The sequence below is a fragment of the Tursiops truncatus genome, chromosome 18 (assembly GCF_011762595.2).
Source record: "Tursiops truncatus isolate mTurTru1 chromosome 18, mTurTru1.mat.Y, whole genome shotgun sequence".
In the NCBI taxonomy this organism is placed as follows: domain Eukaryota; kingdom Metazoa; phylum Chordata; class Mammalia; order Artiodactyla; family Delphinidae; genus Tursiops; species Tursiops truncatus.
In genome coordinates this window covers 35,580,520-35,588,413 of record NC_047051.1, presented here as the reverse complement: position 1 = coordinate 35,588,413, position 7,894 = coordinate 35,580,520, and the positions used below count along the sequence as shown (strand labels likewise).

The window sequence follows — 7,894 nt, the reverse complement described above, 5'->3', positions numbered from 1 at the left end:
TTCAAGAGTCAAACGTGTAAGATATTTGAAATTCAAGTAACAGACAAAAGTCGTCTTTAGTGATAGAAGTCAGATCAGGGGCTGCAGGGAGTGAGGTATGGAGGAGTAGGTTATAGGAAACATTAAAGAGTTTTGGAGGGTGATAGAAATTTTCTATATCTTATTGAATGTGATAGCTACAGGGTTGTATACAACAGTCAGTACATATAAAACTGACCATCTAAGAACAATGCAATTTATCAATATGTTAACTTTACCTCTATAAAAATATGAATGTAAAATATAGTGGCAGCATCCATCATAATTCATGTTCCTCAAGGCACAAGGGATAAATTAGACTACATACTTAATTTAGGAAAACAGATGAAAAGAGATGATATTTAATAATATATGATACCTACATTTAACCATTCTAAATATCTATTTGTAATTATAAAAGTAATATGTAACCATAGTAAAAAAGTTTTCTTTTAGAAGTATAGAGAAATATACAGTGAAATAAATTAACCCCCATCTCATCTTCATTGTTTACTACTAATGCTCAGTATAAAATGGTAAATTTTTTTTTCCTAGAAAAGGAAAATATGTCAGAAGTAAATTTCTGGATACTTGCATGACTGTAAATTTTTATTCTATTCCTACATTGAAGTCAAGCTTTAAAATTATTTTCCATGTGCATTAGAAGGCACTGATCCATTGTTTTCTAGAATATACATTATTGCTGGTTAGAAGGAAGATGACAATCTGGCTCTCACCCATTCGAAAGCTACCATATCACTCTCCCTTTTTTTTTTTTTGCATAATACTTTCTCTTTTTAATTGAAAATTAAAACTGCAGCAAGATTGATTAGGCTTGCTTCCTCTTTCTTATTTGACACTTCCTGGATTGTTTTAATCAGAAGATTACAAATATTCATCTCAAGGGAAATTTAATCTATTAGTTCATTTTACTGCTCCATTTTTTCTGGCATTTTCATGAGATGGAGCTGGAAATTCAGGACATATTTTCTTTGAGTTTTATAATTATATCTTAATAATAAAAACAGCTATAAAATAATTTATTAAGCATTTACTAAAAAACAAGCACCTTAAATTCTTTTGATGAATTATTTCATTTACCAGCAAACTACCTTATGAGGTAAATATTATATTTAAACCAATTTTAGAAGATTAGAAACCAAAATATTTATAAGGTTAAGTAAGTTACCCAAGATCACACAATTTAAAATCTTCCAGTGACTGAAAGAAGGATTAGATAAATTGTACACTTAATTGTTATCTTGTTCTTTCTTTTTTCTGTATATGTGTTATATATTCCTCCAAACTTTATTTTATAATTGTCAAATTTGGTCATCACCTATTTCTATTGTTAATCAGTGTTTCTATTGAAATATATTGCTTTATTTTTCTTTATTGAGATAAAATTTATATAGAATAAAATGTACAAATGTACAGATCTTTAGTGTACATTTGATAACATATGATAAATGTGTGTATCCATGCAGCCAACAACCATTTTAAGATATAGAATGTTTCTATCATCCCACAAATTTCTATCATTCTCCTTCTGCTCAATCACTACCACCACCACTCCAACCCACCAAAAGCAACAACAGTTTTAATTTCTCTCATTATAGATTACTTTTGTCTGGTCTTAATCTTTATATAAATAAAGTCATATGCTACACATTTTTTTGTCTGGCTTCTTTCAATCAACTCTAATTCTGTTAGATTCTTTCACTTTGTTTTAAGAATCAGTGATTCATTTCTTTTTATTATTGTGTAGTATTCATTTGTATGAGTATAAAACAATTTTTAAATATAGTCTCCTTTTAAAAGAACTCTGTTTTTGGCCATAATGAATAATGTTGCTAGGGAATTCTTGAACAATTCTTTTTGTGTACAGATGCCTTCATTTCTCTTGGATGAATAACTTGGAGTAAATGTCTGAGTCCTTTTATAAACAAACATTTAACAGTATAGAAAATTGTTTCTATAAACTGAAGAAAACTGCCAAATTTCCAAATTCTTCTTTTTTGTTAAATGAATGTAATATTTTCTATAACCAGTCTAAAGATCTTTTAGATCAGAGCAGGAGAAAACTACTGATTTGGATAACAAAGCTAACTTCAATATTATCCTGGTAAATGTTTAGCAACTGCCTTTTGGGAATGATTGGTTAAATACTCCTATCATAGCCAATTTTAAGCTACCAACATAATACCAACAAACTCCCCATACTCCTGAAAATTTCACAATCGGTTTTCCCAATAGAAGTCAACTCAGTACCCCACTGGACCTATCATTTTATTTTTGGTAACAGGAAAAATAAAGCTAGGCAACTCACAAATTATTTAGCCTAACCCCTCTCCAAACCTCTCTGTGGGAATGGAATAAGTAAATAATAATGTTTAATGAATACACACTACATGCCAAGTAATATGCTAACTGCTTCAGATGCAATATAAAGTACATTTTGATGAAGAAACTGAGGTAAAATTAAATGAAATACTTTCTCATAGCCTCACACCTAGTAAATTGTGGAGCAAGTATTTTTACTTTTGTTTTTTGTTGTTTTGTTTTCCAGTTTATTTTTTGCCTTTTTTTAAATTGAAGTATAGTTTATTTACAATGTTGTGTTAGTTTTCAGGTGTACAGTAAAGTGATTCACTTATACATACATGTATATCTACTTTTTCCAGATTCTTTTCCCTCATAGCTTATTAAAAAATATTAAGTATAGTCCTCTGTTCTAAACAGTAGGTACTTGTTGATTATCCATTTTATATATAGTATTGGATATATGTTAATCCCAAACTTCTAATTTATCCCTTCCCCTCTCTTTCCCTTTTGGTAACCATAAGTTTGTTTTCTATGTCTGTGGGTCTATTTCTGTTTTGTATATAAGTTCATTTGTATCTTTTTTATTTTAGATTTCACATAAAACTGATATCATATGATATTTGTCTTTCTCTGTCTGGCTTACTTCACTTAGCATGATAAAACCCAAGCATTCTAGTACCAAAAGTCACATGCTGAACATTATTACATGGTTTCCATTCTTGTAGCAATAACACAAGGTTTTATTCACAGCTATTGCAATAACACAAAGTTTTGTTCACTATTTAAAACCTTGATTAGCTGGAGAAATAGATACTTGATAGTGTAAATTATTCATCTGTATATAACACAAGCTTTACAGAATCCATCTGCTATTTCATTTGTGAAGGAAACTCGAGAGATTATAATTATACACAAAGACAAATTTGAAATCTAGAATCAAGCAATCATGAGAAAAGAATGACTTTGTATTGCTTTCAAAAGCAATTCAAGTTAAATTACTATTATTTTAAGTCAGCTCTAAAAATGTTTTGGAAAACTGGATAAAAGATGTATTTGCTTATTCATAAGACATCTACATCATAAGACTGGCTGCTCTGAAATTTCCTTATATATACTTTACTGTAAAATAAAAATTATTTCCCAAGTTCATCAAAGTTCAGCTCATGGACAAAACAGAAATGTCAGCTGTGGCAGTAGGAGCTGATCCCTGAATGTGAAAGCCCCAAGCAAGTCTGACGTATGGGTTCCAGTTAAAGGCATCAGGAGAGCAGTTAGCCTTGTCAAAAGACTGTTGGCCCCTAAGGCACTCATAATAAGGAGATACGCTTCTGACCTTTTATTACTTTGAGTTAGACTGTTTAGAAGGTTCCAGAGCAGGCTAGGCTTCAAGTGAGAGGGAGAAAACAAGATAAGTAAAGGTTAAGTAAGGGAGTGGAGCTGGCATCTATGGTGTTAAGAGGGACGTGCAGACCTGGAAGCTGTGAAATGATGTGATTTAAGCTGATGTTCAGCCTGCTGGGAAAGCTGTGGCTGCAAAAAATGGTATCTGGCCATGTCAGACATGAAGCAAAAGAAGATGGTTCAGGAGCGTGTGTGGTTATTCTAGCTTGCAAGCTCAGGATATGCAACTTCCTAGAGTGAAGAAATGTCAAAGTCGTCTATAAGAAACATGACAGCCTCTATTTCTACTGTGCCATCAAGGGTCAAGACAATGAGCCCGTCACACTGTTGCTGAGACCTGCCCTCTCTACACCGGCACCGAATTGAATCTCAGAGACAGAGTTTTGGGTGAAGCAGAAAAGAATAGCTTTATTGCTTTACCAGGCAAAGGGGGCCACAGCAGGCTATTGCCCTCAAGACTGTGTGTCCTGTCCTGGAGGGGGTAGTGAGGAGTCTTATAGTAATGATTCAAGGAGCAGGGTGTGATCAGCTTGTGTCCATTCTTCTGATTGCTTGGTAATGAGGTAATGGGGAGTCAGCATCATCAACTTTCTGGTTCACCAGTCTAGGTTCTATGTTCTTGCAGTCAGCAGTTTTCATCTGGTGGGGGTCTGCTTCCTGTACAAACTACTTAGGAATGTGTGTCAAGCCTTTATCTACATCTTTCAGGGAACTGCTATGTGGCAGATTTATAGTCTAAATTGTTACCAGTTCCCCAGCCCAACAGCTATTGTTTGTTCCACAATCTTCACATTTCCCCATCATTAACTCTTGGTTCAGCCTTTTATTTCAAAAGACAAGGACACAGGGGTTTGTACACGGTTTCAACTCTGGAACTGACTGACCAATATGTGGAGCTCCTGGACAAATACTTCAAGCTGGACATCATCTTCAACTTTGAGAAGGCCTGTTTCATCTCAGATGCATTTTTGATGAAGGGTGATGTCCAGGACAGCTCCAAGAAGAGTGTGATGAAGACTGCAGGTGGATGACGAGCTGCAGGAGGAGGATGAGAAGCCTTGAAGTATGCTGGAGAAGATGGGTTAGGAAGAGCCCCTGCCTGGCTGGGTGATAATGTGGGGAGTGGTGGAGAGACAGGGTATGAGTGTCTGCTTCTCATATGTCTTTCTGAGTGCTATTTTCATGGGGGTACCCAGTAGCCCCGCCGCTGCTGTCTCGCCTTCTTTCAGAGTGAGCTGTGGGTTTAGATCCTCAAACATTCCCTTCCTTCCTCCATTCCCCACTTCCTGTTTCCCCTTTTCCCACCAAAGGTTTTAGGAGCTAAGAGTTAGGAAAATGTGACCAAGACAGGGGTGTTATATGACTTTCATTTCCTGCTTTTCAGGGACTAATGTTACCCCAAACTCCTCCCTTCCTTTATAACTATAAATACATACATATATCAGGTTTAAAGAAAAGATTTCAGGGTTCTTCTCTAATCCCTGCCACAAAACCTACCTCCACCCCTCCAGCAGCCTGCCAGGGTAGCTTCTCTGCCTGGGAGTGGGGCTTCTGTGTGGGAGAGAACTCCTTCTCCCTCATCTGCCCCTCCCCTTCCTTCTTGGCTGCAAAGGGGTCTGGGACTACTGCCAGGGGAGAAACAACATAATTTTTTTCTAACCTTGCAGCTTTGAGGGAAGGGAGAGTTGGGTGAAGGGTGGATTTAATGGGAGACTGGGACCAATCCCTCTTTCATTCCATGTTTAAGGGGTGGGTACAGGAAATGTTTGACTTTATTTCCTTTTCTCTGATATGAAAAGAAAAGCACAAAGTTTTTTAACTAATGGATATCAGGTGGGAAAGCCATTAAGATCTCTTTGATTTCTTCATAATACTCTAAATCTTCCAAAGATGAAACCTTAGATACATTCTATTTATCCTTATACAGGTGAAAATAAGTTCAGACTATGGCAAAATTGTGCCTTTGTAAATTAAAATACGTTTGAGATACAGTATTATGTTAGTTTCAGGGGTATTACATAGTGAGTTTCCATTTGCATAAATTAAGAAATGATCACCACAATAAGTCTCATAACCATCTGTCCTCATACAAAATTATTATAATATTGTTGAAGATATTCCTTGTACTGCATATTACATCCACATGGCTATTTTTTTTGTAACTGGAGATTAATACCTTTTAATACCCTTCACCTATTTTGCCCCCAACTCCCCCCACCCCCGGTTCTTGCAAACACTAGTTTGTTCTTATCTATGAGTCTGTTTTCTTTGTTTGTTTTGTTTTTTAGATTCCACATATAAGTGAGGTTATACTGTATTTGTCTTTCTCTTTCTGACTTATTTCACTTAGCATAATACCCTCTAGGTCCATCCATGTTGTCGCAAATGGAAAGATTTCATTCTTCTTATGACTAAGTAATGTACCATTGTATGTATAAATTTTGTTTTTGTTTTTTAGATTCCACATATAAGTGAGGTTATACTATATTTGTCTTTCTCTTTCTGACTTATTTCACTTAGCATAATACTCTAGGTCCATCCATGTTGTCGCAAATGGAAAGATTTCATTCTTCTTATGACTAAGTAATATACCATTGTATGTATAAATACCAAAATTTCTTTATCCATTCATCTATTGATGGGCACTTAGGTTGCTTCTATATCTTAGATATTGTGAGTAATGGTACAATGAGCTTAGGAGTACAAATATCTTTTTGAATTATTTTTTTTCCCCTTTGGAAAAATGTATAGAAGTGGAATTCCTGGATGGTATGGTAGCTCTATTTTTAATTTTTGATGAATCTGCATACTGTTTTCCATATTGGCTGTACCAGTTTACAATCCCATCAATAGGTTTGCTTTTCTCCACATCCTCACCAGCACTTGTTATTTGTTTTCTTTTTGATGATAGCCATTATGACAGATGTGAAAGCATATACCTTTGTGGTTTTGAATTGCATTTCCTTGATGATAAGTGATGTTGAGCAATTTTTCATGTGTCTGCTGACCATCTTTATGCCTTCTTTGGAAAAATGTCAATTCAGGTTCCTTGCCCACTTTGTAACTGGATTGTTTGCTTTTTTTGTGTGAGATTTTTGTATGTTATGGATAATAAACCCTTATGAAATATATCATTTGCAAATATCTTCTCCCATTCAGTAGGCTGCCTTTTCTTTTTGTTGATAGTTTCCTTCACTGTTCAAAAGCTTTTTAGTTTAATGTGGTCCCTTTTGTTTATTTTTGCATTTGGTTCCCTTGCCTGAGGAGACAGATCCAAAAAATGTTGCTAAGGTCTATGTTAAAGACTCTGTTGCCTAGGTTTTCTTCTAGGAAGTTTATGATTGCAGGTTTTATATTTACATCTTTTTTAGTTTTATTTTTTTTGTATATGGTGTGAGAAAGTAGGCATTTGATTCTTTTGCATGTAGCTCTCCATTTTTCCTTACATCATTTATTTAAGAGGCTTTTTTCTCCCCATTTTATATTCTTGCCACTTTGTCATAGATATTTGACCATAGAAGTGTGCATTCATTTCTGTGCTCTCTATTCTTCTACTGATCTATGTGTCTGTTTTTGTGCCAGAACCATACTGTTTGGATTACAGTGGTTATGTAGTGTAGTTTGAAATCAGAAAGTGTGATACTCCCAGGTTTGTTCTTTTTTCTCAACATTGTTTTGGCTATTCAGGGTCTTTTGTGTTTCCATACACATTTTAAATTATCTGTTCTATTTCTGTGAAAAGTGCCATTGTTATTTTGATAGGGATTGTATTAAATCTGGAGATTGTTTAGGTTAGTATGGTCATTTTAACAATTAATTCTTCTAATCCATGAGTATGGTATATCTTTCCATTTGTTTGTATTGTCTTCAATTTCTTTGATCAGTGCCTTATAATTTTCTGAGTACAGGCTTTTTATCTCCTTAGTTACATTTTTTTCTGAAGGATTTTATTCTTTTTTGATGCAGTTGTAAATGGGATATTTTTCTTCATTTCTTTGCTGAAAGTTTGTTGTTATTGTATAGAAATATGACAGATTTCTGTGTGTTAATTTTGTATCCAGCAACTTTACTGAATTCATTTATTAGCCCAAATAGTTTTTGGTGGCATCTTTAAGATTTTCTACTTATAGTATTATTGTATCTGAAAGCA

General features: G+C 34.5%; 1 pseudogene; it reads left to right on the top strand.

Annotated features, from left to right (window-relative positions):
* Positions 1–3,828: 3,828 nt before the first annotated feature.
* On the top strand, positions 3,829–4,830 carry LOC101323089 (AP-1 complex subunit sigma-1A-like; annotated as a pseudogene).
* The last annotated feature ends 3,064 nt before the right edge of the window (positions 4,831–7,894 follow it).